The sequence below is a fragment of the Taudactylus pleione genome, unplaced genomic scaffold, assembly GCF_031769625.1.
Source record: "Taudactylus pleione unplaced genomic scaffold, aTauple2 ptg000331l, whole genome shotgun sequence".
NCBI classification, from domain to species: Eukaryota; Metazoa; Chordata; class Amphibia; order Anura; family Myobatrachidae; genus Taudactylus; species Taudactylus pleione.
The window spans coordinates 2,817,967-2,835,664 of NW_028284732.1; positions in this window are offsets into that span (position 1 = coordinate 2,817,967).

Consider the following 17,698-nt stretch of genomic DNA (forward strand, 5'->3'; position numbering starts at 1 on the left):
AAAAAATAAAAAACAATTTTTTTAATGTGTTTGTGACTTGTGTGCGATGTAGCCACACTTGCATCCTCAAAGCAGCAGCGACAAGCGTGCGTCTGTCTGTTAAAGGGTGGTGACACCCTCAAAGTGTGCTACACAAACAATTAAAATATTGTTCTTTTTTTTTTGGTCTTTGTGAAATGTGTGGGCTGTAGCCGCACCTGCATCCTTAAAGCAGCAGCGACAAGCGTGCGTCTGTCTGTTAAAGGGTGGTGTAACTCTCAAAGTGCTCCAAAAAATAAAAAACTATTTTTTTAATGTGTTTGTGACTTGTGTGGGCTGTAGCCGCACCTGCATCCTTAAAGCAGCAGCGACAAGCGTGCGTCTGTCTGTTAAAGGGTGGTGACACCCTCAAAGTGTGCTACACAAACAATAAAAATATTCTTCTTCTTTTTTCTGTCTATGTGAATTGTGTGGGCTGTAGCCGCACCTGCATCTTTAAAGCAGCAGCGACAAGCGTGCGTCTGTCTGCTAAAGGGTGGTGACACCCTCAAAGTGTTCTACACAAACAATTAAAATATTGTTCTTTTTTTTTCGGTCTTTGTGAAATGTGTGGGCTGTAGCCGCACCTGCATCCTTAAAGCAGCAGCGACAAGCGTGCGTCTGTCTGTTAAAGGGTGGTGTAACTCTCAAAGTGTTCCAAAAAATAAAAAACTATTTTTTTAATGTGTTTGTGACTTGTGTGCGATGTAGCCACACTTGCATCCTCAAAGCAGCAGCGACAAGCGTGCGTCTGTCTGTTAAAGGGTGGTGACACCCTCAAAGTGTGCTACAGAAACAATTAAAATATTGTTCTTTTTTTTTCTGTCTATGTGAATTGTGTGGGCTGTAGCCGCACCTGCATCCTTAAAGCAGCAGCGACAAGCGTGCGTCTGTCTGTTAAAGGGTGGTGACACCTCAAAGTGTTCTACACAAACAATTAAAATATTGTTCTTTTTTTTTCGGTCTTTGTGAAATGTGTGGGCTGTAGCCGCACCTGCATCCTTAAAGCAGCAGCGACAAGCGTGCGTCTGTCTGTTAAAGGGTGGTGACACCTCAAAGTGTTCTACACAAACAATTAAAATATTCTTCTTCTTTTTTCTGTCTTTGTGAATTGTGTGGGCTGTAGCCGCACTTGCATCCTCAAAGCAGCAGCGACAAGCGTGCGTCTGTCTGTTAAAGGGTGGTGTAACCCTCAAAGTGTGCTCCACAAACAATAAAAATATTCTTTTTTTTTTTCTGTCTTTGTGAATTGTGTGGGCTGTAGCCGCACTTGAATCCTCAAAGCAGCAGCGACAAGCGTGCGTCTGTCTGTTAAAGGATTACATCGGTGACAGCATCCAAGTAGGCATGTCAGACAGTCCGTACTTGTACTGGCAGGAAAAAGAAGCAATTTGGAGGTCCCTGTACAAACTGGCTCTATTTTACCTGAGTTGCCCCCCCTCCAGTGTGTACTCCGAAAGAGTGTTTAGTGCAGCCGGGAACCTTGTCAGCGAAAGGCGTAGGAGGTTGCTTCCACAAAATGTGGAGAAGATGATGTTCATAAAATGAATTATCAACTCTTCCAGGGAGACCAGCCTCCAGAACGTACAGAGGGACCTGTGGTTCCAGCAGGGACGAATTAATACTCTGTGAGGATGAGGATGTACACACTGAAGAGGGTGAGGAATCGGTGGATGAGGAGGATGAGGATGACATCTTGCCTCCGTAGAGCCAGTTTGTGCAGGGACACATTAATTGCCAGCTTGTTTTGTGGGGGCCCAAACGAACCAATCATTTCAGCCACAGTTGTGTGGCAGACCCTGGCGCTGAAATGATTGATTTGTTAAAGTGTGCATGTCCTGTTTATACAACATAAGGGTGGGTGGGAGGGCCCAAGGACAATTCCATCTTGCACTTCTTTTTTTTCTTTGCATTATGTACAGTTTGGGGCCTAGTTTTTCTAACTGCCATCCTGTCTGCCACTGCAGTGTCACTCCTAGATGGGTCACGTGTTTGTGCCGCCCACTCGTGTCGCTTAGCATAGTCATCCAGCTACCTCGGTGCAACCTTTTGGACATGAAAACACTATTGTGAGGTGTGAGGTGTTCAGAATAGACTGGAAATGAGTGGAAATTAAGGTTATTGAGGTTAATAATAGCATAGGAGCAGAGAAACCAACAAATTCTGTGATTTTAGCTGTTTTTATGCTTTATTTAAAAAAAATACAGATCCAAAACACAAAACCCAGAACCCAAAACACGGAAGGGTGGTTTTGGCAAAACCAATCCAGATCCAAAACACGAAGAAAGATCCAGATCCAAAACCAAAACACAAAACACGAAAAGTGGCCGGTGCACACCCCTAACCTTATCCTACCATTTTAAAACTGCTCACAAGTGTTCAAATATAGATATAGTTAAATTTTTAGGTATACAAAATATAAAGAGCAATTGGAAAGATAGGGATCTAGAGCACTCCAAAAATATACTGGCAGGTTAATTGGCCCCCAACACAAATTAACCCTAGTGTGTATGTGTGTGCGCATGTGATAGGGAATAGAGATTGTAAGCTCCACTGGAGCAGGGACTGATGTGAATGGCCAGATATTCTCTGTAAAGCGCTGCGGAATATGTGTGCGCTATATAAATAACTGGTAATAAATAAATAAATAAATAGAGGGAAACCTTGCTAGGGCAGAGATGAGGTGGATTTTTAAACTTGACACATTAACACCTGGTGGCCTCAATGCCGATTTCGAATTGAAATGGTTTTTATAATAATAATTTTTATGTATTTATGTATGTTTTAAGTATTATAAGCTGAGCATATTTCCATGTTATTGTTACATAAGTGTATGTATTATTTCCGGATTGCGTACCATTACTGTGTGAACACATAGCGGACTTGTACTTCCGGTCTTTACAATTTTGTGTTCCACGAGTGTGGAATGCATAACCGGAAGTTTCGGTATTGACGAACTTCCGGCAAGCGAGGTGAGACGATGAGCTTTCCCTCTAATTAGTCAGACGTGGAACGCAAAGCCAGAAGTTATGGGCTGTGACGCACTTCCGGCTAGCGGGTAAGACATGCTGAGGCTTTTCTGTCTATTTAGTCGCCAGACTACCATTTCTGGAGCTGGCGTCTAGACATGAGTGTGAGAGGCCAATTTTACTTATTGAAGGTATTTTATTATGAGTTATTTTACTGGATTGCATACTATTTCCGATTGTGATGTAACTTCCGGTCACGAGCACATGACCGGCTATTTTGGGTATAAAAGAGGCATGGGATGCATCATTAAGGAGACCTTGAGAAAGACATTAGATCGAAACGCGTTGGTCAGAAGCCTTTTTGTGCATCAATTTGGAGAACAGTTGGACTGTGGACATTACATCTTTATTAAGGTACCAGGTGTGTTTCTTGGAGACTATTCTGGAGTGTCTCTAAGCTAGCATGCCTGTTTAACAACTGTACCTGGATATTTTGTGATTTTCCCCATCCCTGAAGTTTTCCATCTAAAGTTATAAATACTTTTAAATGGTGTTATTGTACACACATTCATTAACGATTATATAGTGTTCATTGGACAGTTTTTGGAATTTTTTTAGGAATAATCTACCTAAAGAAACCTTGATGTGTTTGAACCATATTCGTTTGAAGTAAGTTTTGGTACGTGATTGTCCTGATAAAGATACCATTTTATGAGTCACCCCTCTCTGTTTTATGTAAGTAGGGTACGTTTTCGTGTGAATCCCTGATGTGTTAATTATACTATCTCTGAGAGTTTGTGTTTAAAAGAAACTGCTAGATGTTTCATGCCACACTAAATAGAAGTGAGTGTGGTACGTTATTTCACTATCTTATTGGAACTTATACTACGAATCCCTTGTAGCAATCATCTCTGCAAAGAATTCTATTGTGCACGATTCTTCGGAAAACTATTCTACATGTGTTTTTTTCTTTGTCCTCTTTTTTCGTTTTATATACTTAATGTGTGAAGAGGATCCTCCGAAAAAAAGTGACAAGCGATTTAAGGACTACCTTTCATCTTAAGTATATTATTGCTGATTAGCGCTCTTATGACATTATCTATATTCTATTTTATGTAAATCCTTTTTCTTGTATTGGGCAAGATAAGATAAGGTTTTAGAGCCACTGTCTTTTTTTAAATCTGCTGGGGGCACTGCTGGGGCAGACTGCTACTAGGGGCTACTACTGGGGGCACTACATAGGGCGGGACTACTACTGGGGGCACTACATAGGGGGGATTACTGCTGGGGGGGGCCTACTACTAGGGGCACTGCTACTGTAGGCACTGCACTGATGGCACCACTACTGGGGGCACTGCATAGGGAGGGCTGCTACTGGGGGGATTACTACTGGGGCACTGCTGGGGGGGGAGACTACTACTGGGAGCACTGCATCGGGGGAACCACTACTGGGGGCACTGCATAGGGAGGGTTACTACTGGGGTCACTATATAAAGGGCACTGCATTGGTGGGCAGTGTTCTCCCCAGGCTGTTTTCTGCGGGCACATTGCCCGGCAGAAACAGCCTGCCGCCCGGCACTTTTCCCCACCGACCCCCGCTGTGGAACGCTGGCCTCTGAAGTGACCGGAGGCTAAAGAAGCCTCCAATCGCTTCAGAGGCCAGCGTTCCCAGTGATGCACTGCACGTGTGATGTCAAGACATCAACCACGACGTGAGGAGCCTGCCCCGCGAGCCTGCTGGATCTAGTTAGATCCAGTCAGCGCAAGGCAGTGGGAGCAGGAGCGGCCAGCAAACAAAGGTAAGTGCTGGGCTGGGGCTGGGGCAGGACCAGTCTGGGGACACTATTAAACCTGGGGGCACTGCATAAGGGGCCACTCTGGGGGCACTATGTAAGTCTGGGGGCACTACATAGGGGCACTACTTCAGCCAGGAGGCAATGTATAAGGGCAAAGTTAAACTACAGGGGGCAATGCATAAAGGGGAAAACTACAGGGGGCACTGTATAATGGGCACTTTTGACTGAGAGCCAGTGGGGGAGCAGCCTGAGACCTGTCGGACTGGATTGGTAAGGGAGATACCCCTTTTTCCCGATGCACGCATAATTGCGTCACCCGGCTACTTTTGGATGCTACCCAGCTGGAAAAAAATTCTGGGGAGAACACTGAATGGGGGACTACTACTGGGGGCACTGTATAAGGGGCACTACTGAGGGCACTGCATGGGGGGACCACTACTGGGGGCACTGCATAGGGGGGACCACTACTGGGGGCACTGCATAGGGGGGCCTCTACTGGGGGCACTGTATAAGGGCTTGTGTAGCTATCAAGGGTGAGGGCAGGGGGGGGCGTAAGGCTGAAGAAATGCCTAGGGTGCCAAGATACCTTGCACCAGCCCTGTTTATATAGCACCACCATATTACTCTGCGCTGTACAAAGAATATTTAATCATTCACATCAGTTCCTTTAGAGCTGATAGTCTAAATTCTAAATTATACAAACACATTAGGTTCTATTATTGTCAGCAGCCAATTATTTTGCCAATATGTTTCTGGACTGTGACAGAAAACTGCAGCACCTGGAAGAATCACAGATATACAGGGAGATAACATGCAAACTACACACAGATGGTGCATAGGTCATTATTAAACTCAGGGCTCATGTGCATGGAGGCTGCATCATCACTTCAGATATCATGTGAGGCTGCAGACACTGACTTGAGTGGGGTGTATATAAAATATATCACTCCTAAAGAAAATGTACAAACAGGTACATATTCTTTAGGAGGTGACAGCCTACTAATCTTCTAGAATTGATGACATCTCGGCAAATCATAGTTGTCACACTAAAAGATCCCACCCAAGAACACTGTCAAAAGGTATCAGTCACCTAGAGGGCTAGAGGTGGCAAATAAAATTGGACAGTGCCCGAGCCACATAGGGCACCAATGGCTTTTTTTGCTTTGCAATTAAAAAAACGGATTGCTCATTGGATATTCATGTCACTTTACTGGTTAAAATTGCAGGTACATGGGGTTTCGGTATATTATGTCGACATACCTAATTTTTGTATGCCTGTTATGTCGACAGTGAACAAGCCAACATGCTCATCATGTTGACATGTAGCATGATGAAATATCGACATGGTCAGAATGTCGATAATGTACTTGTGCACTAAGGGCCTGATTCAGAGCCGCTCGTAAGCGGCCGCTCGTTCGTTCCGAGCGATGTTTGCCCAACTGCACAGGCGTACGGATCGTAATACGCATGCATGAACCAGTCAGTGCTGCCGAAAATCGTTTGTTCGCTGAATATTTGCTATTTTGAGTGACAGGAGGAGGCGTATGTGGGTGGTAACAGGGGAAGGTGCTTGAAAACGGGGAGTGGAATTCAGAACGCAGGCGTGCTTAAAGGTCAAAACGGGTGTTTTATGGGTGTGCATAATTAATACAGCAGCGTCATTGACCACGTCACTGGGTTATTTTATAGTCAGAACTACTCGCAAAATTGCGGTAGGAAAAACCAACCACAAGAATAGCGAGCAGTTCATACGCTGGTCGATGTACTCGATTAATCTAATAAATAGCGGACATGATGTAGGATGCGAGCGGCCAGGGGGCGTAGTTTTCCAAAAAACTAGCGCATGTTTGGTTTGCTCGTTCAGACCTAGAGGCGTGAACAGACCGCAAACAGCGAACGGTTCATTTGAATAGCCACCCCTTTTTTCTGAACGAGCGAGCGCAAATAGCGTCCGGTTCTGAATCAGGCCCTAAGTCTATCCATAATGCTAGTCCTAGATTTTTTAGGTGTCAATATTTATAATGACGCAAACAGGTCATGGAGAATAGCCAAGGTCAAAACCGTAATACCAAGCGCAGTACTAGGGAGGAGATCACAAGCTAGCCAAGGTCAGGAACGAGCAGCAGTAGGAGTCACTAGAAACGCTGGAGTAAGGTTTGGGAGCCTATACTCTGGTACCTACCTAATCTCCAGGACTCTCTTTTATAGGGAGGAGTTATGTTTGGCGCATCTGTCCCTTTAAATTTAATTGAAGGTTGGCCCATGCACCCATAGGGGAGCCGTGGATGCCTGCACTTGCCCCCGGCATCGAGGGGAGAGAGGAGAAGCCGGGAGCCGGGACACTAGAAACATGCTCTGGGGACTCCCCGTCCTCTGCCCTATGCCGACCTGGACTCCAGCACAACCAGACCAGGTAAGTGGGCGCTGGGTTCGGCAGCGCTGTGACACTACATGACAAATACAAAGTAACTAGCTCTTCACAGCTGCATATTATATACCAATAATTCTAAGTTCTACTTCAGATTTTATGATAATACATACTTAATGCTTCACAATAATACTTCTTTACTTAAATACATGAAATAATTCAATCACATGGCCTATTATATACTCACAGTGCTGATTGGTTCAATAAAAGGTCGCTCGGACTGGGCTGCCGGGGATTCGGGTATTTCCCCGATGGGCCCCACTGATTTCAGGCCAAGCCCCTTTTCGGGAGGGGGCGGGGCTTAGCGGCCGTGACGGGAGGGTTGCTGCCGGCTTGGACTGGTCTGCCTCACTGCTTATTGGCCACGCCTCTTTCTGCTAGGGGGCTGGGCTTCGAGGGCTGTGATCCGGGAAGGGGGTGGGTTGGTTCTGACCTGCATGTTCTGAATGGCTCAGTCACAGTCTGTGCCATAACTCCTTGTGCTGGTGCAGGCAGCAGTTCCCGTGCAGTGCACTTCCACCTCCTCCTCTTCCCTCTGACTCATGCGGAGAATAAGCTCCGCCCCCACCAGCCAACTACTCACTGAAACTTGGAACTTGGAAAGAAGAGAGTGAGACCTTTCAATGAAGAGGAGTTCATGCAGCTGTACCTCTGCAGCTGCTAAGTACAGTAAGCTATTGTTTTTTTCTATTTAAAGTATTTCATCTTGAAGTTTCTGTCTGGCCAGATGGGGGGGTATGTTGAATCCCCTGGTGGGGCCCAATACTTCAGGGTTGAGGGGCCACCTAGTCACTGTCTGGGCCTGCAGAACAGATCCTCACCTAGATTGCCCTGTGCAGCAGCCACTTCACCTGAAAGTCTGGACTGTGCATGCATGGTTCTATCAGCCGGAGCCTGGAAGGAGAAGTGAACACAGGGCCTGATTCATTGCGGAATGCAACTGCAACAGCGTACGCAGTTGGGCGATTGGTGCGTACTGCACATGCATTGCAGTGTGCGAAGGTTACGCTGCGATTATGCAGACCATGGTAAGCCATTGCACACTGAGTGACAGGTATTCAGCGTTTAGGGGTGGTAACGGGAGAGTGATTGGAGAAACGCAGGTGTGCCTGTCCGTTTGAACGCCATAATGAATTAGCCACTGCAATAGCCTATGCAGCAGTACATACTGCGTGCAACGAGATTAGCAATTTCCTAGTAAGTTCAGGGCTTCTGTAATTGTGCGTGAGAGGTCGATGGTACTCGATGTTTCCGATGTGTACTCAGGACTGCAAGGCATTACTGATGTGAGCTAGCGGTAGTGGGAGGCAGTGGGCGTCCCTATGCTGGCATTGCGATAGCAATCATTAGCATATTTTCACATCAGACCTGCGTGCGATTACGTAGCTGCGATTACAACAGCGATCCATAATAATCAAGCCCACAGACTGCAGTGACTGAAGAAAGAAGAAAGGACTCAGGAACGAGTGATAGCATGTAGGGCCTGGACTCAGGACTTTGAAAAATAAAGTACCCTAGCGGTGTGTACACACTAGACAATTTTTTAACGATTTGCCAGATTCGTTCGCAAGGGAACTACAAATCATTAAAATTGTTAACTGTGTACACACTGTTGTGCAGAGCGCGCACCCATGGGGTTGACCTGATGGTGCTGCTGACGACCCCATGTAACGGGATGCAGCAAGGGCCGACATATTGGGTGATTGGGCACGTGATCGTCTAGTGTATACCGGCCCTTGAATATGTCAGCCTGTCGACTGAGGGGAGTGTGGCTGGTCGCATCGCTGGGCGCCTCCATGTCGTTTAGTGTGTACCCAGCTTAAGGGTCCGGGTGATTAGGGAAAATCAATACACTACAGAAAATATGGGGGGGAAATTATTATTATTATAGTAAAGGTGGCAATATAGAAAAATATTAAATAAAGGTGGAACAGATTATATAGCTACATATACTAAAGAAGACCTAGCATTTATTATTATGCTGATGGCAACACAGTAAGGGCTCAATCCAATTAGACACGAAGGGGATGAATTGCCGTTACAACTGCATAGAAACACCGGCAATGGCAATTCACCCCCCTCATGGCCCGATCCAATGGCTGCGAACAGAAATGTGCAAGTCCGGAGGCACCATAAGTGTGGCACACAGCCGCACTTACTCGCTGATGTGAGTAACTTGCACCTTATTGGTTCAAGCCCTTTATGTTTAAAAACTGCACATATTTTCGCTATTTTATTACTATGTTAATAAAAGAGGGCACAGTTTAATATTTTAATGAAAGGGTGCCCAGGTTAATACTTATTTAATAAAATGCAGCATCAATTATTGATGAAATAATACTACTTATAATAAGAAGAATGTGAGATGACCACGCCCCTCCAATTCATAGCCACACCTACCTAATGTTTGGTTATGCCCCTTAAGCGGGCCCATGCAATTGCATTACCTTGTGGGCCCTTCGACACTGTGTACGGATAGATACAGCACGAGAGAAAGTATCTTTGTCAGAGCAAAGGCTCTTCAAAATGCAACACCTAGCATACAATCTTCAGCCTCAACAACTGATCTCAATATGGGGCTGTCTCCTGGGAATGTTCTCATCCACATTCCCCGTATGTAAGGTAGGATAAGCAGGATCTTCAACTGGATGAACTGAGCTGTAGTTAGACTTCTCTATATGACTTATTCAGTCTAATAAAGGCCAATGACAGAATCCAAGTTTGAAGCATCCTGAAGTGTCTCTCTCTGAACGAGAATGGTTGTATTCCAAACAGATTCCAGTTCCATAGATAAGGGCTCTTTTCTACTTACAGAAATAGTGCAGGGTACATGGCTCCAACTTGAAAGGCTGTTGCATGCAACCATTCTGGATACGACAGAGTTATGGCATGCAAATCAGCGCTTTCAACCTTTTCTAAGATCTCAGGATATTTTTGAGCAACCAGGAAGCAAAAAAAAGCAAGATATCGGAAGGGTCATGTCATGGTCAGGTTAAAGTTGAATATCCCTTTCTAAACTTTGCATGGCAGGTAAAGACAACAGTATAGTGTCAGTCAGTATTAAATTCATCGGGGAAAATGGGCCTTGCACAGAGGTTATTCAGTTACTGAAGTTTGTACTTGCTCACTGACTTTACAGTCACCCTGCAAGCCTAATGCAGATGCCAACCAGGCAAGAATGGTACTGCCCCCTCACACTTGTGCCATGGGCAGCAGTACCACTTGCACACCCCTAGTTATGGCCCTGCTTTATGCTACTGTATCTCTATGCTATATTTTCTTTCTATTGTGGAGCATAAGTGGAGCATAAGTGGAGCACACCTACTACTTCTGATGTAAACTTTAAACATATGCTAGTGTTGTAAAGCCGGGCATGTTGTGAGACTGAATATACGCATGTAAATGTCCTTTTTTCATGCATGTGTCTTTTTCCTGCTTAAATTTGGGTTGCAAATGTGCTCAACTCTGAGCACCAAAGTTTCTCATGGGTAGGTAGAATGTGAGCCATTAAAATACCTAATAGCCAGTATCTTCTAACATTTTCATACCTGCCCTATGGAAATAATAATAAAAAAAATACATATAGTAGTTTTAGAAGATAAACAACTTTACCTCTCTGGTCACTCCGCCAAAGGTCTCATATCTACTCTGTATAATTTCCTACTCCCAAATATACTCCATATTCAATTTGAAAGTAGGCGAAAACGGGACCCGGCGAAACTTGAACAGGCGAAAAGTACTGTCAGAAATGGGGAAATCAGCCTGACACCCCCCAAAAGATGCTCTGACATGGGGGTTCACTATGGTACCCCCCGATTTGCCTTGAAGAAGGTATTTGGTGTTTTTAAACGGGCTCAATAGCTGCTAAATAGCGTTTTGCTATACGTGGTGAAGAATAGTATTCAGGAGTATTTTTTTTTTTAAATAACTTATCCCAGCAAATTTGGGGTACTTGGAAATGGGGGTGAGCATATTTAAAAGCTGCTAAAGTGAAGTTGAAAAAATCATGAAAAATCCACCTGCTGCAATCACCTGCAATCAAAAAAACACTTGGGGCATACTTGGGGACCCCCCCCAGAGTCAAGTTCGCTAGTTTTTAACTTCGTACCCCAACTTTTTTTTTGCCCCCTTTTTCAAAGTCATTTTTTGGGGTGTCCTTAAGGGGGGGGGGTTTACATTTTTTTGATACAGTTTACCTTTGGGGGACTGTCTGAAGGCTGCATGGGGGTTCCCGAAACATTGCACCCCAAAACCCCAATTCTGCACTTTTTTCCGCCTGCTATTCATAGGCAAAACTTTTTCGCCTAGTACATTGCATTGACTTTCCGCCTAGGTGGAAAGCCTTTCAAATTGAATACGGGGTAAAAGCAAAACAGGCGAAAATGACGTCATCGGCGAAAAAGTATCGAGTATCCGGACTTTTTGCCTCAAATTGAATACGGGCCTAAGTGGGAATTCAAATTGGGAGAATAGTTAGTCCATTAGGAATGGGCTCACATTTTTGAAGGTGTTGCTAAATCATCTATTAACATCTCCAAAAATAAAACTCTTAGTTTTATAATTGCTTTGCTGCTGGCACTACATCCCTACTCAGCTCCATGGTATCTTCCCTGACTTTGGATGTCTGTTGAAGGAATTATAAGCAGCAGGGGTCTTTTTCACATGTCTGGTGGAGCTGCCCTGAACTCCTATCATTTTGGATGGAGACCATTTCCTTGGCTTTCCAGATTCTCAATCTACAGGTTTTACATGATCTGAAGTACATACTACACCCATCTCTATCCCAAAGTGTCATAAACACATCTAAAGATTATTCCAATATGAGTGTTGCTATCTGCCTTTTGGAAGAATGGTCAGCTTGGTCAGCAACCGGATATGGACATGTACCAAATGGAATATATCACAAGCATCCTGAGTTACTCTTCTGCTTTTTTTAATAAAGATTGACCTCCCGGATCTCATGGAATAATCAAGTTAATTGGTCCAGCTAACCTCTTTCCATGTGGATAATTCCGTCCCTTCCCACTCCTATTCCATCTCCTTTCTCCTTATCTCTCACCCTGCTTTCCCCCCTCGCCATCCTCTTCACAGGGACCATTTTTTCCATTATATTGTTTAGTAACTTTCTCTTGTGACTGTTTCCTATTTAGCTGGATAGTATACTCTTATTGTGTTATTGTAACTTCACACTTGTGATTCTATGCTGCTTTCAATAAACAAACTTTAAAAAAAAAACATAGATAATTCAAGCTCAGATTTCTAGTTTTCTATGGTAGAATTATACCCCTTTCACATCACTATGCCAGTTCGCACCCTGGATTTTGTTCACACACCCATCCCGGGTGCGACCTGGCTGAGACCCTCTTTTAGGCTGGTGGCTCGACCCGGCTTATTGCTGGATTGATGATGTCACAGCCATCATGTGCTAAGCCAGCTCTTGGAAATGAGATCTCCTTTCATGGACCCATTAGACATACTCCAATCTTTAACCGCCGTCCTGTCTCATTAGTACTCACTTCAGCCTGTGTGATGCGGGTATGACACAGAGTTAATCAAAAAATGACCACCTGGTGTGTCTGCAGAAAGGATTACACTCCCCAGTATCTCTCTCGCTAACTATTAATTTCCTAATAATTGCCACCACAGAAATTGGTTCAGGAGCAATATACTCCAAGAAGGAAGTTTCTAATCTCTGCAATCACAATTAAGTCCCAGTTATCATTACCCAAATAATAACCTGTAGTACAGATATGTAGCATGGATAAGCTGAATCTACAGGTAAGAATCACAAAGACCAGTCTTACTAATTTAAGTTTAGTATGAGTAAAATAAGCATAATGCTTAAAGTATATACAAAAACAATTAATAAGAATGATATACAAAGCTAGTCTTAGACAAATAATTTTCTTATAAATAAAAAGGAAAAAATTAACAAAGCAGTCTCACTTACATGGATCTGTTTGTACGGATGGGGGAGGCAATTCCCAGTGGAAAATTGTCTCCCAATAATTGTACACCCCACCCCCTTCCTCTGTTGGTTCATGGGCTTTTGCAGATGCTGATTAGGTTTTGTGGCTCTTTGTCCAGAGCATGTTGTCATGGAGGGTTGGCACTTCCAGGCCAACCTCACATTGGTGAGATGGGCAAGCTTGGAATGTGTAAGATCCCATAATTTTACCATTATCTGTCTGTTTGATCTTTTGCTGACAGTCTATACATAACTCTGCTGCCTCCCCCTCACATGGCATCTTCTCAAGCAAATAAGTAATCCTGTAGCTGGATATTACACATCAAGATCATTTGCAGGTCACCATGCTGGTAACTAAAAGAAATACAATTAATAACATAAGGGGTTACCTGCTGCCTAATACGTATCTTGTATTTTGTAATCACGAAATCCCTCAAAAACTGCTGCTGGCAAAGTTTAATTCTACCTTTTATATTCTGTAAATAATTCCCCTCACATAATGTTGCAAGACTGTTCATTTTTTATGACCCAAAGTGGTAGCATATGTCATGTACCTCCTTTACCCTCTCTTACTCTTTACTCCCCTGTTGGCTCCCTGCTTACTGCAAATCTGAAATGTTCTTTCTATTGCTGTATTTTTAACATTTGCTATGTGCTATGTGTGAATATGTTGGAGCAACAAAAGCATTTGCAATATGGAAGATTAGTGTAACTTACTGGGGTAGATTTACTAAAGGTTCTAAAAATGAAAAGTGGAGGTGTAGCCCAGAGCCACCAATCATAATTTAACTATAATTTCTCTATTGCATTTTAGAAAATGATAGAGAAAATGTGATTGGTTGCTATGGGTAACACCAGCACTTGCCTGTTTTAGAAGCTTTATGTAATCTAAAAAACAAATACACAATTCTGATTTTAAACATCAGAATTCTGAATTTAAAAAGTCAGGATTTTGAGATTGAAACCTTATTAAGATTTAAAGTTTGAATTTTGAGAGGTCTGCCCTTTTAAAGTTTCTGAATTCTGACTTTTTAATCTCAATTATTTTTTTTGTCATATTTCCATTGGCAGTAGTACAGAAGAGCCCTGGGGCCACCTAGAATATATCATTCTGAATTTTAGTAGTCAGAGTTCTGACTTCTCAAAGGTCTGACCTTTTTAAATTTTATTCTTTAACTTTTTATTTTAGTGAACATAGCTGAAACATGAGATATACATAAAATATATGAGGTTCTACATTTTACAATATCACATTGGCGACAATAGCACAAAAATATTATATATATAATATAGATATATAGGAAATATGTGTGTGTGTATATATATATATTTGTATATATATATATATATATATATATATATACACACACACAGTATATGTATCCGATATGCACGCATATATGCATACATACTAGCTGTCGCCCGCGGCTTCGCCCACGATGACATCGCTTCTGACAACATTTTTTTTTATTTGAGGTGTTCTAGTTGTATTGCTTTGCATAGGGTCCCTATGGGAGTGCCCATGTGACCAGCAGCACTATACAGACTGGTGGCAGCAGCGCCTTTATCCACCACTTGCACCAATGTCACTGTGTACCCTGTGCACAGACTGCTATGTAGCCTATTCTATTCAAGTGAACATGGGCTCAAACCACCTTTCCCCCCACTCCTTACCGGATGTGCAAATGGTGCCACACCTATCTTTTACATTGATAATGTCAATAAATATTGTTTTTGTTATTGCTCAGCTTTAACTTGACAGATGGAGATCAAACAAAGTGCAGGTTATTTCTAGGAATTTCCACTACAAATGATCCAGTTTTCATGAAAACCATTTATATATATTTATATATATGAATGCTGCAAAGTAAGAATGCTTTCAAAATAGTAATGTTAATAGTTTATGTTTATCAATTAACAAAATGCTAAGTGAATGAACAGAAGAGAAATCTAAATCAAATCAATATTTGATGTGACCACCCTTTGCCTTCTAAACAGCATCAATTCTTCTAGGTACACTTGCACACAGTTTTTGAAAGAACTCGGCAGGGAGGTTCCAAACATCTTGGAGAACTAACCACAGATCATCTGTGGATGTAGGCTTGCTCAAATCCTGTCTCTTCATTTAATGCTAGACAGACTCGATGATGTTGATATCAGGGCTCTGTAGGGGCCATATAATCACTTCCAGGACTCCTTGTTCTTCTTTACGCTAAAGATAGTTTTTAATGACATTGGCTGTACGTTTGGGGTCGTTGTCCTTCTGAAAAATAAACTTGGAGCCAATCAGACACCTCCCTGATGGTATTGCATGACGTGTAACTGCCTGCCTGTATTTCTCAGCATTGAGGACAAATCCCAACTCTATTTGCTGAAATGCAGCCCCAAACTTGCATCCACCATGCTTCACTGTTGCCTGCAGACACTCATGATTGTACCACTCATCAGCCCTTCAGCGAACAAACTGCCTTCTGTTACTGTACAGTCAAATATTTAAAATTTTGACTCATCAGTCCAGAGCATCTGCTGCCATTTTGCTGCAACCCAGTTCCTATGTTTTCATACATAGTTGAGTCACTTGACCTTGTTTCCACATCGAAGGTATGGCTTTTTGGCTGAAATTCTTCCATGAAGACCACTTCTGGACAAAATTCTACGAACAGTAGATAGGTGTACCTGGGTTCCACTAGTTTCTGCCAGTTCTGAGCTGATGGCACTGCTGGACATCTTCCGATTTCTAAGGGAAGTAAGCATGAAGTGTCTTTCATCTGATGCACTATTTCCATGGCCGACCACTGAGTTTACGGTCCTCAACGTTGCCCATTTCGTTGTGCTTCTTTAAAAGAGCTTGAACAGCACATCTTAAAAGTCCTGTCTGCTTTGAAATTGTTGCCTGGGAGAGACCTTGCTGATGCATTATATCTACCTTGTGTCTTGTTGCTGTGCTCAGTCTTGCCATGGTGTATGACCTGTGACATGAAACTGTCTTCCACACAATGCCAGACCGACCTAAATGCCGGGTATGCGGCCATGTAGAGCGCCAGACTGAGGAGGGTGCTGCGGCAGTCATGGACAGTGAGTCACCGTTGCTCACTTGGTCCCGCAGGCACCGAGACTCCTCTGAACTGAGAGGTGCGCGTGCGCCTGCTGCCATTGATTGTAGCATGAGGGCAGCTGGTGTGAGTGTCGTTGGGGCATCTGCCGGGTGTGGGTGCAAGCCGATGCTTTGGGCCAGCGACGGGTGGGAGGTGTGACATAGTTCACATGCTGGGTCTCTGGTCACTGATTTGTACTGCACGGACTGACACAAATATCAATTACAGCAGACTGGGCTTTAAATGCTGGGCTGAAGGCCAGGTTATGCATTGCAGTCTTGGTCACGCTGCTGACTTTTGACAAAAACACCCCACATACCTGCTAGTAATTCCAACACAGTTGATTAATTAACTACTTAAAAACATGGAGACTGTTTCAACCAGTGAAGGGCAAGGGGTGACCCTGTGGCCACATATGGCTCTCCATGCCCTTCCCCTACAGCCACCAGCTAATTATTGCTACTGTATGTTGTGATACTGTATGTGTTTGTTATAGACGGTAATACTCGTTTACGAAGCGTTGCTGAATCAGCAGCATTACCATCTATAACAAACACATATGACAACATATAACATATTACATATGGCAACATATAAAGTACCAATCATTAGCTGGGGGCTATGTAACAAGTAGCTGGCAGAAATATCCATAATGCCTTACGGCCACACAGTAATGTCACCCCTTACAAATTATACTATAATCATGACTCGGGTCCGGTGTGAAGGGTGACGACCCGGGTCGTGACCCATGTGTGAAAGGAGTAGCCCAGGTTCAACCTGTGCTCTGTGTACCAGGTCCAAGTCAGGTTGAAGCTGTAAATTTATGTCTGAAAGTGGTATGAGGCTTACCTGGATGTGGTTCACAATCCAGCTCTTGTTTAGATGTTACCCTTTACAGCAATTTAATGGGTAATTAGTCATATACGCTAGTCAGTGGCAAACGTAGGATTTCTAGAGGGGGGTTTCCAAATGCTTGATTTTAGAGCGAGTGTGGCTAGTTCCTGAAGAGGGCAGAATTAATACTCAACCAGTTTTAATATGTGTCATACAAAGTGTATTGTGTATAATAATTCCAGCATATACAGGACCAGCGATCACATTAAGCCATTAGATGCAGCAGTAGGGCCATCCTTCCTGAGCTGGATGTTTTTATTTTAGATGTGGGCACCATTCCAGAGCATGGGAGCAAGTCCGGGAGCCTGGAGGAGCAGCAGAATAACTTAGCTCTGCCCTGGACATATATGTACATATTGGGCTCTATAGCAGTGCATCCCTAATAGTGCATGTTTTCCAGATCTCCTAGTTGGTGCACAGGTTATTTATTACTGTCTGATACATGTTAAAAGATCCACAGTTGGTGCTAATTATTTCATTTGTGATACTGAGAAGAACATGCAACACTAGCAAAATTCTATTATATTACT